Below are 22,807 nucleotides of genomic sequence, written 5' to 3'. Positions count from 1 at the left end.
ATATATATATATATATATATATATATATATATATATATCTACTACAGATATTAAGGTGACCATATATATATTAATCTAGGCATTATGGGGACCGCTGGATTAAGGCGACAAAAATTGGTCTCCTTAATATTTTCAGTCCAGATTTGATGTATCAAATGTCAATAAAAATGTCCATTGACAGTAAGTTGATAAGCTTGAATGTTTATTTACGAGATCATTTCATTGTTTTAAATATTATTCTCTTTTAATATTAAAAAAAATATTCTTAAACTTTTGTGTTAGTATATTTGTGTATCCATAAAAATAGCTATTAAGGCGACCAGGGAAAAAATCATAATTTTGGTCAAAAATAGCTATATACTAAGCATTTTTTATTTGTTTTACTTTATTTAAAGCTTATTGTATATTATCCCGAAGTTTCATTCCATAAAAAACAGAAATGAGGAAATTCGATATTTCGTGTACCATCAGCATCCAAATTTTCAAGTATACAGAAATTTAACTTTCCGGAATATAACGGAAATTTTCGGGTATCTCCGTGGTACCATCTCCGTGCAATCATGCAGTATGGCGTTCATCTCTTACAGAAAGAGAATGGTAACTTGGTAAGTGTTTAAAATACATATTCAACGTTTTTTCGTTTATTTATATGACTTTTGTACAGTTGTATAAATCGTCCACCCTTTGGATGAAAAGCAAATGATTTATCCGGATTTTGTTCATCCGAAACTAAATCACTAGTATCAACATCCGGTGTAATTTTTGCTTGTATTTTGGAGAAACTCGATTGATTTCTAGCAAACTTGGTTTACCACTACTGTACATCGTCGCTTATTATTATTTGGTATGTTCCAATCTAAAAAGTGATTTGCTCCCATAACATCTCAGATTTTAATAAATAAAAGACGAAAGGATACAAATGCCTTACATTTTGTTTGTCAATGTCATGTCATTAGTCATTCTCACCACTTTTGAATAGCAGAACAGAACGAACACTATCACCAATTCGTATTGTGGCTTTTTGCATGTGTCTTAAATTCTCATATTTGATAATAAATGCAACAATAAAATATTTCCCTTATTCTGCCACAGTTATGCACCAGTCAATTGTAACAATGGCGCCCAGGTCTTGTTTATACCGGGGATAGCAGGGGAAATGGGCCATGTTTTTACCTTCCAGGTGGACCGGCAGTGCTGAGTGAATGCGGTGTTATTGTTTTTGCGCTGATAACAGGGATTGGGCCTAACCTAGGATGTCCCCAGGGGCATTTGACGGGGATCTGGTCATTTCGTAACCTTACCATTTCGTAACTGCTGATCTTGGTTATTTCGTAACCATTCTGTTAGTCAATTCGTAACCGTCAAGTAATCAATTGCTCATATAATAACCACCATTTAACAAGGTGATAAATAGTACACTTAGCACCTCGTTAAGTGTATTGTTCGAACCTGGATGTATATGGCACAGCAACCAAGACACCAATTGGGAGACATTACTCGAATTCTCACTAGTAACAAGCCAATAATTTATGTTACTCAATAGTTATTAGATATATATATATATATCATGCTAAAGTAGAAATGATTTGTTATACTACCAAAATATGTTAATTATTTTCTTACATTTTGCTTACTTATAAACAATAATTAAAGACTGATCGCGATGTATTTTTGAGTAAAATTACGTTTACATAAATGATCATTCTTGACCTATTTCATTGACTATATTTGTTTGAATTGTTTAAAACGAACAAAATTTTGTTCTGTTTTTTTCTCAATTGATTCATATTCTGCATACTTTATATCCGAAACCGACAAAAAACAACCTTAAATTATTTGTTAGGCCTAATAAAAAAATAGGTCTGTTTCAGGTTACCCGACCGACCCTATTTTTTCCCGCCGACCCTAACCTATTTTTCCCTGAAAAAAATGTGATTTGGGTATGAAAAGCATTTGTTACGAAATGTATGTACGTAAAGTTGACAATATTAGAGTTGGATTTTTTTAATGTATTTACCGTACTTCACCTTAGAGTTCCGACACCTTAAAATAATTAATTTTTCGCTCTACAAATTCATAGAAAATAACCACTTTTACATTTTATTTACATGTATGGTAAACCTGCCTTTTTTCTTCATGTCTGCATTTTACCACTTATTAATTTATCCGTAGTTATCAATGGTTATTACGCCTATAAGTCACTGTAGCTCCTTCATCAAGATGGTTAAAATCCCATTCAACACCATTTTATACATGCATTGAAATGAATAAACACCTTTTATCGGCTTCAGATCAAACAGTCCCATTGTGTGATGTCACATAACTCAGTTATACCCACGAGGATCTCATGGAGAGCATGGATATTGTTATGCAGGATTAATGTGTCTGGTGTTTTTTTATTGTAACTTGAGTATTGCATTTATAACTTTAATTCATCACATTTAATAGTTACCTGTATCATTGAATGTGTTGACTTTATTGTTTTCATGCAGAAAATCCTATCCAATTTTCAATTAAGAAGGAAACCCTGTATGCCAGCATATACCTGGATTTTAGCAGCATATGCATTATGTTCCATTCAGTGGTTTTGTGCTAAGGGTTAAAGGACTGACTTGGTTCTCCATGAATTTTTTATCAGTTATCTGCTGTACAGCTAATTCATTTCATTTAATGGCCATTACGACCAGCATGAAATTCAGGGGAGCAATAATTTTGGTCATTTTTCGGAAAAATCTTTCTATAGTGCATGGTTCTTAGATTTAACGCTTCATCTCATTTTGTTGATTACGACACTTGTCAAAAATAAAAATAAAAATTCAATAATAGTTTATTATTAAGTATTGACATGATTTTCTTAACTATAAAAAGTATAATTATTAATTAACTAAGCTAAGCATTACATCTTTGATATTGTTTATGAACAATCTCCTTGATAACAATATTTAACTATCTAAACCACACTCTTGTTATTATGTTTAATTATGTTTAAAGATTGAAAACATCAAGTACAAATGTACTAACTATATTTCTTAGTTCCCCGACAGCTAAATATTTTCCTCACGCCGGCCAAATCCTAATAGCCTCTTATAGAACAATACCGTAATCAAGTCGTTTAATTTAACAACTTGAGTACGATATTGTTCTATAAGAGGCTCTTAGGATTTGGCCGGCGTGAGGAAGTTTTTTGAAACAAATAGAATCACAAACTTTCACTTTCAGTCAAACTTATCAACTTCCGGCTCAAAATGTTATAACTCATGTATATTTAATAAAATGATACCGGGGAGTTGTTTATCTGTGGATGTCGAAAATCTGCTTAAAGGGGCTATACTCCGTATGATAAAATAGCGGAAAAAAAGAGAAAATTTTCGAAAACTGACATAAACTTGGCATCAATGTGTACAATGCATTGAAACTTACTAACTGAAGAACCCGGTCTCCGACACAGTTTTTTTTTTACATTTTGGTACTTTTTTTTACAATTATGATAAAGCGTAACACAGTCCATTAGATAATTGTCCTGAGATTCGTTACAGAAGAAAACTTTTTTGGTGCGAATCTGGTGTACAGTCCCTTTAAGGGTTCATTGTACTTTGCGCTCATTATAAATAGATAAATGAAGGGTCTTCGCATTGATACAAAAAGCTTAGTTCCTTCATTCACAGCAACATATAACTGATTAACGCAAGATTAGCAGCATCAGTAGAAGTTATATGATAGTTAGTAGAAGGAATAGTAGTAGCTGTTGTTGTAGAAGTGGCAACAACAACAACAACAATTCAGCAGGAGCGGCAGTAGTTTAGGGGTATCATCATCATCATTATCATCATCATTATCATCATCATCATCATCATCATCATCGGTGGTGGTGGTGGTGGTGGTGGTGGTGGTTGTGGTGGTGGTGCTGACGGTGGTGTTGTGGCGGTGGTGTTGACATTGGCAATAGCAGAAGCAGTAGTGGCAGTATCAACAACAATAGCTGCAGCATTACCACCTGTATTACTAAGACTTAAGAGCACACATATTAAATGACCAACATAGTCGGTTCTGTTCGGTGGGGTTAAATACCTATTTACAGTAACGTTCTGAGTCATGTTATTATTTGGGGTGGGGGTGGGTCAATATTTTACAGAAAAGGAGTCACTCAAGGACAGCGACCATTGTTGTGAGTTTATGTCGGTCAAAACATGTTCTTTCACAGGTCACGGTATGAAGACAATGCCAGATGAACACAAAACTAAGCAATTTTTTAGATTGAAACATTGCAAAAACAAATCCCAATCAGTTATACGAAAATGCATTTTAACCGCCTCATGTGTTCATGATAATATGAACAAAATTGAAGTAAATTTAACATTCGAAGATTCAGTTTCGCCAATGTGATATATTTTTTCAAGTTTCGTTTGTATTTCCCATTTTCCATGGTGTATACGTATACTTACGAACTCAATATTTTTTACAGTGAAATAAAAACAACAAAGCTTTAAAAATGAACAATAAGAGTGTGTGTTTTTGTTAAAAAATGTGAACCCAATAAATCTGACATTTTAAAATCAATATCCATACGCTTAGTAAAGCATACCCTTAAATATAATTTGACCTACGAGACGGCCAGATTCATATATAATGTAATATAGGTTACATTTTCATTCCAAATAAAACGGTTGGTTAAGCATACCATTTTCATTAACATCTGTCATACACATGTATGTCTAAAACGATAATGTTACTCATTAAAAACATCATATTTTTGTTTAAGAATAAGTAAATAATAAGTTTTACTAAATTAAGTACTCTGTAATTTTAATGAATTGTAGTTAACACTTGATACTTCTTCACGTCTTTCTGAGCAAAATTAAATACATTCTTCCAAATCTTGACCCAAACTACAGCAACTCCCTAGATATGAAAACATGATTAAACACATGGTCAGATTCTCGGTCAATTAGGGGTTAATGTGTAGCTGAAATTGGCTCTTGTGTAGAAATGAAAAGTGGAAAAATTGGCTGGTATTTCTTGGCATGATTGATGTTTCAATGAGTATTACTGTACGATTATTGCTTCATAAAGTCTATATTAAAAGTGTGATACAAGTTTCAAAGTTAATTGGCGGATCGTTTTACAAACATGTCATGTCTGTGTTTTCTTAATCTCTGCATTGCCCTTGTTGTTTCTTTAATCCTCCATTGAATATATCACACATCCTTTTCACCAGGCAATAAATCGTTTAGGATGGGTAGTAACCAACTAACTTATCACAGTGATGTATACGGTTAGGTAATCTAGCCAGGCATTGTAACGATAAAGATCAATAATTTTTGTCTGTGAGACTTAGTAACTGTAAAAGTTCAGTCGATGTCCTTTGGGTGTCCGAAAATTAGGTACCTAAAATAAATTATTTTTGAAAATAATAATGGATGTCCGAATTTATAGAATGTCCGAACTCTTAAGGTGAATTACGTTTGTGCTTGTGTGGCAGGTATGTTTCAATTCTTGAACTATATTTTCTTGTCAGATACAAATGTGTCAGATACTGACTTTCGGATTGATATGTCAGACTTAAGTGTGCAATTTTGGCAATAAAACCTGCATGTTACTCAAGTTCTTTAAACCTGAACCCCCAGGTCCTCTTGACAGCATTGAGGTTTCCTTGGCTAATGGCTTGTATGGTAAATTTGCCGTCCCACTCTTCATGTAATTATGTTTCAGGGAGGTTAGTATTCAACAGAGGGTGATTGAAAGCAAACGGGTGCATAAAGAAAAGTAAAACCGTTCCTGGAAAGTCTCAAATAATAGCAGAGTGGTGTACCATAACTTAGTTGAAATCCAACCATCATTGTCAAAAGTATTTAACCAGACAAATAAAGAATGTTTCCTTTGAAGCATGTAACATGTTTAAAAACTACTGATAAACCTGAAAATTGATGACTTTTATTTTTGTTACTTTCTGAGTCAACAGTTACTGAAATCAATATATCAAAAAAAAAAAATAAAAAAAATAAAAAAAAAATTCTGACCTACCTACCCTATTTTTTTTAGCAGTGTTACCTGAAACACACCTATTTTTTATTTGGCCTTATGGTATTAATTTCCAATAACAAGATACAAAATTAAACATATCGGCACATTTTTAATACAATAAGCATATAAAAAGCGCATAATCTCATTCGGCAAACTCACTACATTTTACAATACTTCTATGCAATTTAATAAAAAAGAAATTCTAAAGTAATATGGTCTATATATTTAAAAAATATTGGCTTAAGGTCACAATTCCTCTCAATGGTAGAACATCTATGAATTAAAAAATTATTACATTTAATATTCAGCCTGCTTATAATATTTCCTTCGCAACATAAAAAAATAGCTAGTGTGAATGTTTCTATTTGTCATAGTTTCAGAGTTTATTGGCAAATCGCACTACACTATTAGGAATAAAGAAGGAATACAACTACTAGATTTAACTTTGTTTATGTTGTTATTTTTATGTTTGATACTTACAGTAAACTTATTTTGTAAATTCAAATGGTATTAAATTAATTCCTCATAATTATAGGAGTCAACGGTTAAGATATGACCATTCGATTTCTTAACGGTTACGAATTGACTAACACAATGGTTACGAAATGACCAACAATGAGCGGTAACGAAATGATCATAATTCATTTGACAGGGCTTTAACCAGCTGTTTGTCTGTGCAGAGCGGGAATTTTACCTGGGATTGGCTGGACCGAAAGTCAAAGTCCCCGCTATTAGCAGGACCTTGGGGCCCATGCTGCAATTGACTGTTGCATTATTTGGATTTTTTCTTAACTTTACGACATGCCCCCCTACAGTATTTTATAGTCAAGTTTAGTAATATTTTTTTACAGAAATTGGATAACTTAACAAGTAAAGTAAACTGTACTGAGCTTTTAAACAAACCTACATACTTATAAATCAAAATTGATATTTTAGGGTCTACACTGAATAAACCCAAAATGTTAGTTTTGATTTGCTAAATTCGAACAGTATTTAGTCAATCCACACAAAATTTACAGGATCATCAGATAACAAATTTTCTAAAAATTCTCCGTTTGCCAAATAGGGAAGACAGGATTAAGTGGGATTAAAAGGTTGCTATCTGTGACCAAAAAAATACTGTTCAAAATTGTGAGTATTCATTTATCTTTCGTTCAGTAAAGAGCATGCAATGGCATAGTGGTTGGATTAGATAATCTGACAGCGGTGCAGGACGTCAGGAGTTCAAATATTGTTGTGAGTTCAATGTACCAAAAGAATACCTTTGGAATACACTACCGGGTATTATCTATAAAAATGGCAGAGCAAATTGCCCATATTGTAGTAATGTCTTAGATCCAGCTTGGATAACTTGGACACAGTAAGCGGTTCACACCCAGGGAAATTCTCAGATAAAACAGCGCCTATAAACTTGAACATTACATTTTTCATTGAGACAATTAAAGAAAAAACATTATTGCTGATCTTCTGAAAACAAATCCTCTAACATTCAAATATTTAATTTGTTGGATGAACTAAGGTTTATATTGATAAGAGATTGCTTCAGTTGGATTTAAACTAATCACCAACAAAAATATATGCATTTAAATCACACAATGTAAACAACTGCGCCACAGATCTTATCTGTATGTTTTGGGTTTTTAAAATTTAGCAGTTAAATATAGATTAGCATACTGGTAGGTCTGGTTGGTCTGTTGCTTTAGTTGCTAAGTAAACATAATGTCAGTGATTTCATCACTATTTCTATTAAAATATCAGTTTTCCTCTTCAGGGCTTCTCACATTTGCACCATTTTTTTACCATTTGAATCATAAAAAGATAACAAACACATGAACTTAACACTTTGTGAATATTTAAGGAATGTAAGGGGTCAGATTTCAGATTGCTCATTATTGCTGGAACACTAAATACTTTATTTGATTGTGTACACTGCACTTTCTTGTTAAGCATTCATTCAAATCATTTGGGTAAATTTTGGCAGAAAAACTGCTTTTGGATTTATACTGGTCATCAAAACCGGCACTGACAAAACATAAGACGTGTTTAATTAATGTGCGGGAAAGAGGTTTAAAGGTGTCGGCTCACAACGAAAGACTTGCGGGTTGCAGTACCCCTTTAAGTAGTTCTTGAAAAAAATGATTCTCTGAGGTAGCATTTTATTATGTGTACATTGTATTCTTGTATGTATTTTCAAGTTAACACATGATTTATATAAGGTTTGTATAATTTTAGTTTTATTTAAGTTTTAAAATTTTGATATTTTTTTAGATTTGCCTGCCCCTGTCTGAACACTTAAATTCTTGGTCTTTGGTCTATTGTCTGCAACTTCAAAACACACTTTTTGGAACAGGACACATTTTCCTGATATTTTATCCAGTTTGACTGCAATATAAGTTGTATTTATCAATAATTTAAGTAAAAAATGACATTTATATTTCCATAATTACCTGGTAGGTATTTGTTAATTTGTTTTAATTCATGGATAGGTTTATTGCGAGTGTCATGGAAAGCTGGAACTTTTCAGTACACAACATGCAAACTGAGAATGAACTGTGTGTGCCGGCTTTGTGAACAAAAACGCAAGGCGGCTATGGTAAGTTGCGTCAAGATATCCTTGGGACCCCCCCCCCCCCCCCCCTGGACACGCAATACGATTCGTGTTTCGCTGATCTGTTGGCTGGGATCAGATCATCCATTTAGGGATTTAGATATGTTACCCCAGCCACCAGGCTGAATGTTTAACCGTCACCAGACACTCTTTCATGAATGTGAGAGAGTTTAAAGCTATTTCTTATTTTCCTGTGTAACTATATTGATGTTTGATTAAATTTACGCCGTCGTGTTACTGAGTAACAATTTGAAATTGGGCCAAAATCATCAAGCTAGAGCTTTGCATAATCTTTTTCAAACTTCTGGGAGATTTCTGCCCTTGAAAGTATTTGCTCGCAGCCCGCCTCAAAGTTACACTTCGTTCAGTATTTAAAGCTTTCGGATACACTTTTTTGTTAATTTGAGATCTTAATGACGCTACATTGTACTTCTAAGTAAATAGATGCTCAAAGTAACAAGATGCTCTGGGTGTTCACTGGGTGACAAAGGCTACCCAGTATTGGTTGTTTCTTTTTTCTGAAAAGATGTTTCTAGTGAATTGCCAAGTTGCAGTGGTTTTGACGCCACAGAACCAGCACAGCTCCATGACAGATATATATGTTTTCGTCATTGATGTCAGTACTGCTGTATTGGTGGCCTCACAATTTCTGTGTGGAAATGTCATCTGAACGGCGTATTTCTAGCATAGCTTTCATAAGTGCATGGCCATTCTCTGTCATTTTCAGATACACTGTGTTGTGTGTGGATAAGAAATGCAGAGTGGTACCACCAATTACCTAAGCCACCATTCCCCTAACAGACAAAAGGCTCATGGGGACAGTTCCTGCAGTTTACAGCAAATTGTAGCCCTACAAACTTCAGGTAAGTGATAAATCTGGGCTTAAAGATATCTATGTACTCACTTTAAGTTTATACTTCATTTGAACAAAACTTACAATTTCAGCATCAAAATCCAGGTTTAGATCCCAGACCGAACCTTGTCTCCTTTATTAAACTTCATTTCAGATAATCTATAAGCCACATACATGTTCACTACTTATGGCGGATAAGAACTTTCGCAAATTGATTATAAATGCGTTTTCCCAGATATACACCCTCCTCTTGCAGATACTGCCAAGCTTGGGTGCACTGGGCCGGTTATCCAGCCGTGTGGAATCAACATCTCCAGCTGAACTTGGGCCGGGAATTATATAAGAATCCTTAGCAGCATGGTGAGCTTTTGTGTATTTATTTCCAGGCTCGTATACCCGTCCAGACTTCTGCGTTTAAGCTTTTTTTAAATAAGGTATCTCAAGTCTTTCAATGAAATCACAACTTTGGAGGCTAGATTTAAATTAAGGAACCATTATGTGTAGAAAGCCTTTTGGGTGATTTAAAATCAAATTAGTAAACAGGATTCTCATGGTTCATGGTTTATAATTGGCCTTGTGGACCTTTCATTCTTTACTTTGGTAAGAGCCGCTTATATGTAATAAGGGGTATGTAAGAAGGGGGGAGGGGGGGGGGGGGGTACAGATGTGATAGTAAACAGTGTTTAATAAGGTATATTTGTTTTTATTTTATCACCATTTTGAAGGTAATGATTGTGTTATCAGGGATAAGTAACAAGTTTAACATAAACACTGTAACATGTTCTTTATTTCAAATAAAGCTATAAATTATCTCTGGAGAATTTAGTCTGATCTCCATTTCTCAGAAAATGTAGCTGTCTAAGTGCCTATTCCATCAATGAGTATCACTGTCTTTAAATTGCTGTTGTGGTACAGTTTAAATGGCAAAAGTTTTATGGCCCTGCTTGTTTGCAACTCCTCATTCATTTTTGTACAGGGAGAAAAGTAAGGGAATTCTAGAGATTTACTAGAATTATGGATTGTTTTTACTAGAATTATGAATTGTTTTTCTTGAAGTTACACAGTACATAAGGAGGAATTAGTGTGTACACAACTCCTCATTTTATTCCTGTTTATTATTTATATATGTAACATAGATGTGTACAAGACCTACGGTACTGTAGAAACATGACATAAAAGAGCTCACTTTGATTAATTTCCTCAAAAAAAGATATCTTTACTGTTAAAGTAAGAACTTTTACTGCATAGTAAGTAATGTCTTCTGCTCATCTTTATGACATCATTACATGGAATGATGTCAACTTCCCAAGACACATTTCCACATGGCGCAGCTCATTTATATATATTGCTGATGGATTGTTTAGAATGGGACAGTTTTAATTGGACATAATGTTTTAATCGCCATTTTACAGAGTGCCAGCCAGTCATTGCTGTTCTTTGCATTGCTGAGGAGGACAGTCCTGCCAACATAACAGTTTGTTCAATAACAGGTAAAAAACTGGTCTCACTTTACATTTTCAACCACTGTTCGATCGTAACAATTATCAAAGAACCGGCTAGTCTCAATCATGAAGCCGCTCTAATTAGAGTCAATGAACGATATAGATCTGGATACAAGCGTCTAGATGATCGAGACTAAATTGGCAACATGAGAACATTTATTTCCTTTCATGATTCTTGAAAATTACATGAACAAATGACAATTCTACTACCATTTAAAGCTTGATTAATTTTCGGACAAATGTGTTTGTTTTAATTTGCCTTCCGCTAAAAGTAAACGTATATATACTGGGCAAGAAGTGCTGAATTTCATCGTGAATGACAGTGATTATCCAAAGTTTGAATTTGGTTCGGACATGTTTGACGGGAATTCAAAGACATTTTTTGTCAGCCGTCTTATATCACAGGTTTCCATGCATTTTGCATACATTGGTTCATTCCAAGATAAAAATTATAACCTTTTTCAAAACGTTCAATCTGTGAGAGTGCAGCTTTAATAGACCTGTAAAGACTTGTCGATGTGAAACTTAACTCTCAATCAAACTATGGTAAAAGATCAAATGCGGGGCTCCGTGTGCGGCATAGACTGCTAATTTTTATTTAATATGATGAAGAGCTAGTTAAGTTATCTTTTTTAAAAGTCTTCATTTGAAGCAAAAAAATGTTTCAATACCCTGTATGAATTTTCTTCACCGGATATTGATTCATAAAAATCATTGCTCCAGGGTGCGGAGCTACTTTTTGTTATATGTCTATATGGAAAAATCTTCTCCTCAGAAGTCAACTTTGTTCCCCAATGTGCAAGGCACAATCGGTGAAAATAATTTCAGTAAAAGTCACTGATTATTATTATTGTGATTATTATTAATAAACTTTTACTATTTCAGGAGACAAACAGAAACACAGAGGTGCTATACATTCCGATGGAAAATACAACAAAATCTCCCATCATTTTGGCGTGGCTCAGATCAGGAGGAGAATTTTAAGAAAGGTAATAACTGAGCAACTAAGAACATGCACGTTGCACTGGTCAGAGTGTAAGATCCATCTCGCTTCATAAGAATTGATAATCATCAATGTATTAAATCAAGAAATTGAAATCAAGAAATTGAAACGTAAGTGTCTTGACTTTTGCAGTGTTTTTGAAATAGAATGTAATTTAAAAAAAAAACTAAATTATTTTTTAATGTGATTGTAAATGTGTGATGTTTTCTTCCGATCATTCTCTCTCAAAAACCAGATACAAAAAACATATTTGTAGATTTTTATACGCCCGAAGGGTCGTATTATGTTATGGCCTCCATCGTCTGTCCGTCTGTCTGTCTGTCCGTCCGTCTGTCCGTCCGTTAGCAATTCCGTGTCCGGGCCATAACTTGGTAACTAATAAAGCAATTTTCAAATAACTTTATACAAATCATCACTACATTAAAAGGATGTGTCGCGCGCAATTTCCAGGTCCATACCTGAAAGACTAGAATCACCATGGGGGGGGGCGTTAGCAATTCTGTGTCCGGGCCACATCTTTGTTACTCGTCCGTTAGCAATTCCGTGTCCGGGCCATAACTTGGTAACTAATAAAGCGATTTTCAAATAACTTTATACAAATCATCACTACATTAAAAGGACCTCGAGCCGAATCTTCTTCGGGCGTATAATGCTCCGTTTCGCAGTGCTCTTGTTTTGTTTTACTTGTAAATATAGTTTTAAGTTTGTATTTTAGGCAAAGCCTTTTATTCTGCTCAATACAAACTTAAATATTGTAAGAGTTATGGCCCTTTGTAATTTTTAAACAAATACATTTTATTTCATGTTTTTGTAAGCCCATTATTTACGGACTTTTAATATTTTCACCAGCAGCATTATAAAGTCAGACCAAAAGTGTCCAGTTAGTGTCCAAACAATAACTAAGTTAGAATCCTTTCTCAAATCAGGTGAGCGATATAGGGCCATCTCTGTGTTTGTCTGACAAAAAAACAATAATCAATCTTTGAGTTAAATTGACAAAATATTGTTGTAGAATGGTTTGTGAAGACATACTATTGGATTACTTTTGTGTCAATAGGATTAAGGTTTCTGCACATAAAAATTATTTAGAATAGCATTTTGGTCAGTCGGTTCACGTTCAATATTACTGATAGTATAAGTGGAAGCAGTGACTTAAAATTAATTACCAAACAGTTTCTGCTCAATTGCTTTGAGTTAACATACGAGTTATGAAACTTGGAATACTAGTTCTTGGTGGCATAAATGAAAGACCTTGTTTTGTCACATTGACTTGTAATCAAGCACTAACTTCCTCTAAAACAATTTCAGGTGATGGTTGGGCACACACAAGAAGACATAGATCACATGTGTCCAGGCATATGAGTAGACAGGAGTTTCACACTCTGCCAAACTTACTTCATCAGAGGAGCAGAAAGCTTCTCAAGATCCCGCACTGCACACTTAGATATAGTCTTTGACTACAACAAGGGGATGAAAGTACAGAGAGGTCCAATTGAAATCAATTCTGTGCTGCGTCATTTCTTCATTCTGGAAGTCGATGGACATGATTTATCATGGCATCAGGTGTGCAGTTTGTCGACTATCAGCAGTCTTGTTCACCAGTTGTGCAACTTGAGCTGGTAGCTTTATTGCTTGAAGCCACAGCATAAGAGGGGGAAGGTGCAGGCTCATCAAAAAGTCTCAAAAGTTGAAACTAGGAAAAGAAGTTTGTCAAGAGTGTGAATATTTGCTTTGAAAACCATCGTTACGATGATTTGGTTTCCTTTGAAACTTGATACATACTATGTGTATGTTGAATGAATTGAGATGCTTAAATAAAGAACCGCTATTCAAATATCAGGAAACTGCATTTTTCATACTAATGGGTAAATGATGTCGCCATTTCCTGTATGTATTTAAATGAGATATGTTTCCACAATTAATATTTTTAGGGAATTTTTCTCATCCTAATGAATGAGATTAAATTGTACAGCGTTATATGAGCTTAATATGTGTTTTCTGGTTCTTTAAAATTGGTGAAAAATTGTCAGAAGATAATTAGACCATTATCCATTACTGCAATCACACAATCAAATATACAGGGACAAACCCACTGGGCATATAATATAATTAAACCCTGTTCAGGGGCACGAGGCAAACAGAGTTTCTTTCAAACGTTAAAGCTGCACTCTCACATTTTGGACTCACATTTTGGACGTTTTGACAACTTTTCTCATTTTATGTCTTGGATTGGAACCATCCAATTTTTGCGAAAAATTAAATGGCAGATTTTTCTATTTAAGTTAAAACATTGATGTTTTATGCACTTTTCTTAAACCGTTAGTAACATTAATTTTTGAACGGAAATATGAAATCTGTGATCTGATCTTTTGTCAGCAATCTTTTATCATTGGTTTGCAGATAATAACGCAAAAAAATTGCTCATTCAAAAACAAAAAAAGTTGTGAAAACGGTATATCTGTGGGAGTGCAGCTCTTAATGTTTAATTTCTTGATTTTACTACTGTATTAGAAATTACAGGGGTTGGGGCATATTTTTAGTGTTTTTATTGCTTTTTATGATTCATACAGTCATACTTTATTCCTCAGGGCATAACTTACAAATAGACAACACTGGAAAATGGTCGTTTCAAAAGGCCAAAGATAATGCAAGTTGAACAATCATATTGTTCATGGCTTGTATTTTTGGTATATTTTGTTGCATATGCTATAGAAAAGTTGAAAGTTAAAAATAAATTCATAGTTGAAATGATGGCTTTGAATGGTATTGTCAGATGAGAAAAGGCACTTTTCCTTTTAGAGAAATAGGTATAATGGTACTTTATTTATTTTGATCAATTTTAGATATTGTATGAAAATTATTATCTTATTTAGTACATGAGACCTTTTAAACAGTTATTGACAATATAACAATGTGTATATGAAGCTTTAGATCAACACTTAAAGCTGCACTCTTACAGATTGTCAGTTAAGACACAAAATTGTCTCAAAATCTGCTGATTTGGTTATCATTCCTTTAATTCAGTCATATTAGATAATTCACAATAGAACCCATCAGAAATGTAAAAGTGCCGAAAATTTCATTTACATTAAATTGTTCGTAATGCTTTTAGCCATAAAACATCATTTTTAGCTCCACTGGCCGTCGTGAGTTCGTGCGTGCGTGCGTGCGTGCGTAAACTTTTACTTTAAACGACATCTCCTCTGATAAGCGGATTTTGACAAAACTTCACAGGAATGTTCCTTTGGTGGTCCTTTACCAAAATTGCTCAAATGGTTCCGGTCCATTGCACAATATGGCCGCCAGAGCTAAAAATAGCAAAATCTTTAAACGACATCTCCTCTGAAACGGTTCGGCAGATTTTGATGAAACTTGACAGTAATGTTCCTTGGGTGGTCCTTTATTAAAATTGCTCAAATGGTTCTGGTCCATTGCACAATATGGCCGCCACAGCTAAAAATAGCAAAATCTTTAAACGACATCTCCTCTGAAACGGATAGGCAGAGTTTGATGAAACTTGACAGAATTGTTCCTTGGGTGGTCCTTAACCAAAATTGCTCAAATGGTTCCGGTCCGCTGCACAACATGGCTGCCAGGGCAAAAAATAGAAAAACCTTTAAAGAACATCTTCTCAGAAACCGATGATCAGATTTTGATGAAACTTAATAGAAATGTTCCTTGGATGGTCCTTTATCAAATTTGCTTCAATGGTTTCGGTCCACTGCACAAGATGGCCACCAGAGGTAAAAATAGAAAAACCTTTAAACGACTTCTCCTCAGAAACCGATGATCGTATTGCAATGAAACTTGACAGAAATGTTACTTGGGTAGTCCTTAACCAAAATAGCCCAAACAGTTCTGGTCTGCTGCACAACATGGGCACCAGAGCTAAGAATAGAAAAAAAACGTTAAACTACATCTCAGAAACCGATGATCAGATTTTGATGAAACTTGACAGAAATGTTCCTTGGGTGGTCATTAACCAAAATTTGTTAAATGGTTCCAGTCCACTGCACACCATGGCTGCCAGAGCTAAAAAATAAAAAAAAACTTTATACGACTTGTCGTCGAAACCGATGACCTTTTTTCGATAAAACTTGACAGAAATGTTTGTTTGGTGCTCCTTTACTCAAATTGCCCAAATCATTTCGGTCCACTGCACAACATGGCAGCCAGAGCTATTAAAGTAAAAAATTTTTTTTAAATAACTTCTCCTCAAAAATTGATGATTATATTTCTATGAAACTTGACGAAAATGTTCGTTAGGTGGTCTTTGCTTGAACCTTTTGGCCAGTGGAGCACAGGCACTGATGTGCCTCTTGTTTTAACATAAATATGATAAACTGCTATCTGATCTTTTTTCAGCATTCTTATATCACTTAAAATTGGGTCTAGACATTTATGCAAAAAAATTGTCCATTTATAGACAAACAATAAAAGAGTACCGGTAGTCAAAACGATCAATCGGTGAGATTGCAGCTTTAAATACACCTTTTAAGACCGCTGTAAAATTCCAATGGTTTGCCTAAATCTTTAAAGCTAGCATACTGTTTAATTAACAACCATACTTATTGTTTAAAAGTGTCATGATATCTTTGTACAATGTTTTTTATATAATTCATTAAAGAAGTCAAAACAAATTTGTTTATCTTGTAAATTGTTTTCTATTATTTAAATGACCCAGACAAAAATGGGAACGTCAGTGCTAGTTCTTTTACTATTAACATCCCATGAAGTTTCTATTGGTGTAGCAGCAAGGAGGTGTTATATTAAGGATGCATCATTTAAACCAAATTATACATTCATATGCACAACATACAGGCGTGTAGCCGCCTATACGTGAATACGCGGCTGAATCCACATGATTCTGACAAAAAAATCAACCAAAGTTGCAGTATGCGAACTTGACTACATGAATCTAAAACTGGTTATTTTCCAGTACTAAATAATGCACATCGGAACGCCCAGAATGCACTAGATTGCACCATGGTTTTCAAAATTTTCAAGTTTGCCCCGAACCCCCAGCACATTTATGAATCCTCGTGAATAGAGGGGTAGCTACGCCCCTGACATAATTGAAACCACAGTGTGGCTAAACAACACTTGTATGTTTATCCTACGCAGTGATCTCCCATGGAAATGCAATCGTCAAAGAATCTGAAGGGGATGTTTATATGGACTACATTTGAAATGCACCAAGTGTTTAAAAAAGTTGATTTCAGTCACGAAGAGAATCAACCATACCCCACACTTGTTGGAGTAAGATGAAATGTCCACTTTCCGCGAGAAAGAAAGTACATTGAAAATGTTCATTTGATTCAAGTGACTATTTTTTATAAATATGTTACAATACATAAAATACGTTATTTTTTTTATAATTGTTTACCCATGTTGAATTTTATTTGGCAAATTTATAAGAGATTTATATACAAGGGCATAGCCAGAAGTTCGTGGAAAAGCTTGATAAAATGAAAACAATATGCAGCATATCTTTTAAACTTTCATACAATAATAATCAGGTAATTTGAAATTAAGAATGCGAGATTCATCGTAAAGCATGTTATAACGACAACGTAGTGATCACTATGGAAACAGGTGGTCGCGCATTCCTCCGCAGTTGCTAAAATAACCCATGACAATATCTTGTTTTGTTGACCACTCACATTGAAACCAATAAAACGGCGCGAAGGTTTGCACATTTGACGTGACGTTAATAACGTGTGATGAAGTGAAGTTTTAAGTCAGTGCGTTTGTTTGTTTATTTCAAAGGAAACATTTTAGCTTGAACGGAATAGTTAAATTTTGTTTAAAATGACGCCAGAAGACAGATTGATAAAACGGGCAGTGATACAGTTATGTGTAAACCTAGGGAAAACTCCATCGCAAACACTTAACTGATGAATGAAGCATCGAGTGAAACTCAAGTGAAGCGAATGCTAGTTTACAAGTGGCACAAGCGGTTCAGTGAGGGGCGGGAAAGCATTTGTGACGACGTGAGGTCTGGGCGACCGGTTTCACAAACTACAGTGTGTGACGTCGAGGCCGTAAAAAACATCGTTGACGCTGATCGTCGAGTCACTCTTTATGAAATATGCAAGATGTTGGACATGAGTTATGGGTCGGTACGGAGGATAATGAAAGACAGTTTGAAAATGAGTCGAGTGAGTGCGCGTTGGGTTCCACGGCTGCTGACAGAAGATGAGATGAGCAAAAGAGTACGGGAATCACGCCGATCCTTAGCTCGGTACTAAAAGGAAGGAAACCGTTTTCTTGAGAAGATAGTCACTTGCGATGAAACCTGACTGTTTTAATTCGACCCTGAGACAAAACAGCAAAGCAGTCAATGGAAGACTACCAGTTCCCCGCCTCCGAAGAAGGCACGACCATCCTGCTCGATAGGAAAGTATATGTTCATTTTCTTCTTTGATGTGCACGGTGTTATCCTACTCCATGCAGTTCCGCAGAGCCAATCTGTGACGGGTGCTTCCTACTAAAAGGTAAAGTGATATATAACAAAATTCATTTTTATCAATATTTAGGACTTGATAAAATCTGCATAAAACAATGTTTTAAAAAGTTTATGATTAAAAATATGGGATTGAATAAGTGTTAGTTTTAATTATATTTGATGGAGTACGCAAAACGCGACAAATGTTATAAGCCTCAGTTATTTTCTCCATTTAAGGTTTTGAGGCGTGACTTGTAGAGGGCGATGGCATTTAAGAGACCACTGGCGTTGCATGATGGGTGGATTCTTCACCAGGAAAATGCATCAGCACATAGATCGGAGGAGGCACCGACTACCGCGACAATCCAGCTTGAAGCGGAGATCCTTCCCCACCCCCTTTATTCGCCAGACCTACCACCATGCGATTTTGCCTTATTTCCGAAACTTAAATGTGAACTAAAGGTAAACGCTTCAATGACTTTCAGGCACTACAGAGTGAAGCTCAGACACGCCTGTATTTTTACAAGTCAGAGTGGTTCAGTGACATTTAGCGGCAGTGGGTAGCGAGACTTCGACGTTGTATTGCGGCGAACGGCTCTTACTTTGATAAGTTATGACGTTGACGTCAGATTCTGACGTTTGAACTGCGCGGGCTATACTGATCTCATGTTAATGAAAAAGCTGTAGTTTCCTTTATATTTTATGTATCAGTTTGAAGTTTTCTATGTCATTTACAGCTGAAATAGATTTTATAGCGAGCGTTGAAAAATATTAAAATGTGTTGATTGTATTAAGGAATTCCACGAACTTCTGGCTATACCCTCGTATTAAGAAACTCGGAAAGTATGTGAATGGTTTGGACCGGCTTCCTCAGCCGCTAAAGAGGATATGATTATGAAGCGTTAAGGGTTTTAAAAATGCATCTTTTACTTGGATTTTATAGATTGTTATTACGAAATAAAGTATGGCGTATCAAACGAAGTGTTAAAGCTAAGCTATTGATGGCTGAAACCCTTCAATAAATGTTGATATGTGCTAACATATAGTCTTTGAAGTCCAATATTTGGAAATGCGTTACTAACCCGATTCAACAAAAGGCTGTTGCACAATCAGTTGATTGACATAATCACGTGATAAACCAATAACTTCCATTAAGGTTAAAATATTCAACACCTTAGTATGAGTCCCTGTGGGCGAGTGGATAAGCGATCCGTTTTTTATTCTATGTGTTATCTGCACCCCTATGTGCTTGCTCCCAACTTGAACAAGATTAATTTTTAATACTTCAATCGTTTTTTTAAAATGCAATTGAAGTAAGAAAATCAACCTGGTTACTATTATTTCTGCAATTTCAGTACCAAGGAGTAAAATAAATATACATATAAGTGTTTTCAGATGCATTACGAGAAAAAATATGTTTGGTGCCAAAACATGAGAGAGTCTCTTTAACGGAAAAGTTTTGGCAGTTACTCAGTCAGTCAGATGGTGATAAATATAATGCATAGCATCATCGCTCTGGAGTACGAGAACGTTGTATACAGAGTATTTTTTTACTGAACATGCATACTGTTTATGTTGATGACATAAAAGGTTTAAACTGTTTAAAGGAACAATAACATTATGAAACAACAACTCTGATTACAGATATCAGTGGCAGATTCTGGAATTGACTTAAGAAGGGGTACGTGAAACTCATGGGCCTAATCTTTCCACATCCGTCCCTCCCTCAGAACAGAAATTGAATGGCTTGAAATGTTGGACCGGGGTGGGGGTTAGACTCCCCCAATTTATAGTCCGAAATAGTGCATTTTTATCTTAATATTGTATTTTTCCCGATATTGACTGAGAACATATTATAAACGGACGATTCAAAGGGGTGGGGGACGGCGCGCGCGCTGGGACCGATTCCCCCCACCCCCAACCCGCCCCCTGAATCTGCAATTGAGTACATGCATTAAAACCGTCTCCGTAGCCTATTGGTTAAGGCGTTCTATACCCTTCATTAAATTGACTTAATACTTCACACAATTGTTCAGGACCATAAGCCAATGAGGTTACATAACTCCATATCCTTAATACAAGTTATGGCCCCTGATTGACTTAGGTTAAACTTTTAGGCAAGTAAAATTTAAGGGGAAGTTGGAATTTAATAAAAAAAACTTCCATGGGTCACAATGAACCCAATGAACAATGTTCTTTAATCATGAGCTATATAACTGTTCAAGCGTTAACAGACACATTCGTGTGCAGACGAAACTTTTATTGTTTTTACAAGCACAGAACTTGTATTTAGCATTTACAGTTTCTATATAATTCAACTGAAAGTTCTATTTAACCATAATATATCAAATATTAAGTCACCATTCACTAGCGGATTGAGAAGGGGTGCAGTTGGCGTGCGCTCCCTCTAAAATCATCCAAGTTTACTTTTTGTGTCAATATATGAGAAGAAAATAATAAAATATACACATAATGCATCATTTCCGACTACAAATTGTTAAAAATTACTTGATTGAGTAACCCTCAATCCTCCTGCAAACGCCCCTAAGTAACGCCCCCTTCTAACGAGAATTCCTGGATCCGCCCCTGGTCATTATATATTTTGTTTATCAAACGGCACAGAGACCAAGTGACTGAATCTGACTTGCATTTAATGAATGAGATGGTCTGTAAAAGAGTTCTGATGAATATCCTATGAAATTTGCAGTCCTCCCGTTTCGACTGGTCATTGTTTGTGGATTTATTATACACAATTATAAAAAATACTATTACCAAGTTGTCTCTTAAGGTTACGGGAGCCTATACTGTCAAAAGTTAAATATATATAATTTGTCCCCCTAATGCCATAAAATATGGATGGTCCCCTTAATGCCTCAAAAATAATATTATATATACACTGGTCTCCATAAACCCTTCTACATATATACCTGTCGCCTTAAAACCTGCAACATACTTACAAATTATTAAGGAGACCGCAAATTACGTATATTTTTTGTTAATTAATTTAAGAAACCTAAATTTTGTACTCATAATAAATGATCATTTCAATACTAAATTATCAACAAAAAAGCAAAATAAAGTATAAAACAAAAAATATACAAATTGTCTCCTTAATGCCGTGAAAAATATACGGTCACCTTAATGCCCTAAGTAGTTATATATAATTAATAATATTGTGACAAATTCATATATATATATATATATATATATATATATATATATATATATATATATATGAATTTGTCACAATATTATTAATTATATATAACTACAATATATCATCACATTGAAATGTTGGAAATTATAAGATTCATTTATATGGATAACTTACAAGCCTACTAAATTCAAATGGCGGACAAGTTCAAGTAGTAATCAATGTTTAACCCAATGCTGGCTCTCAAAACTACGAGTTTATCCAGAAGAGTAATGGAGAAATCATTTTCTAGACATTTCGTACAATAAGTAAGGATAATAATAACGTGATGAAGCGGAGGAAACTCCTAGTACTAACTTCATACAGTTTGATCGTTTTATGAGTTGCACCAGTTTCGGACATGACTTTCGGACAAATGATATATCGCACTATAGCAATATGATGAATTATGTATAATTCAATTATGATACGTTAATTCTGACCTATCGTATGTTTAAATATTTAATCATGTTTTATACTGTACAGCCTATATGTTTGTCCTGTTTTCCATTTATATGTTATCGACAATACAACATATTTTCTTGATGAACGGCGAACTCTATTAAATTTGATAAATGTGATTTCAAATAATTATATATTTCAGATGTATAATTCAATTTCTGTTTTGCTTAAGAATTTATGTTATTGATTAAGTGCAAAAATCTTAATTCATTCATTAACTCACATATTGAAGATCATTGAATTCATTTTTTTTTCATTCTTATGATAGTGCGTGTTCGAGGACCATTAGAACAACTGGTTAAGAATGGTGAACTATTTTAGGAAAACACTACCCTTTATTTTTTCGGGAGTTGTGACCTCCATTGTATAAATTAAAGGTTAATTTACTGTCCATTTTATAAACAATTTTCGCAGATGTTGTCACATTACCCCAAGAGGTTTCATACGAATTTTTAACTTGCTAAAACAAAAACAATACATATATAAATGCACGAATAATTATGAATTTTGTGAATCTCCAGGATTATTCGTGTATTTTACCACATTATCGAAATTGGCTAAGCAAAGACTCTAAACGTGTCTCTTTAACCAGTCTATTATACCATTCCTACATGATAAACACAATATTTCCAAGCATTATAAATCGCTTTCAATAGTTCTCAAAGAAAAATGTTATTTTGTTCTTTGAAATACGATTCAAAATGGCTTAAACGCTTG

At 34.6% G+C, this 22,807-nt stretch overlaps 1 protein-coding gene and 1 long non-coding RNA gene across 4 annotated transcripts in view; both read left to right on the top strand.

Annotated features, from left to right (window-relative positions):
* Positions 1–22,807, top strand: part of LOC128217565 (proprotein convertase subtilisin/kexin type 5-like) — a 29,638-nt gene that overhangs the window by 1,495 nt on the left and 5,336 nt on the right. The window lies entirely within an intron of this gene.
* Positions 115–16,689, top strand: LOC128217566 (uncharacterized). Of its 3 annotated transcripts, XR_008258237.1 has the most exons (7): positions 115–605; positions 8,520–8,614; positions 9,357–9,492; positions 9,739–9,842; positions 10,895–10,972; positions 11,870–11,973; positions 13,296–16,689. It is a non-coding gene; the product is annotated as an uncharacterized LOC128217566 (long non-coding RNA). The 3 variants fall into 3 exon arrangements; XR_008258239.1 differs by lacking the exon at positions 8,520–8,614; XR_008258238.1 differs by lacking the exons at positions 115–605; positions 8,520–8,614 and adding an exon at positions 660–844.

This window comes from Mya arenaria, chromosome 14, assembly GCF_026914265.1.
Source record: "Mya arenaria isolate MELC-2E11 chromosome 14, ASM2691426v1".
In the NCBI taxonomy this organism is placed as follows: Eukaryota; Metazoa; Mollusca; class Bivalvia; order Myida; family Myidae; genus Mya; species Mya arenaria.
This window is presented reverse-complemented; position numbering and strand designations above follow the sequence as displayed.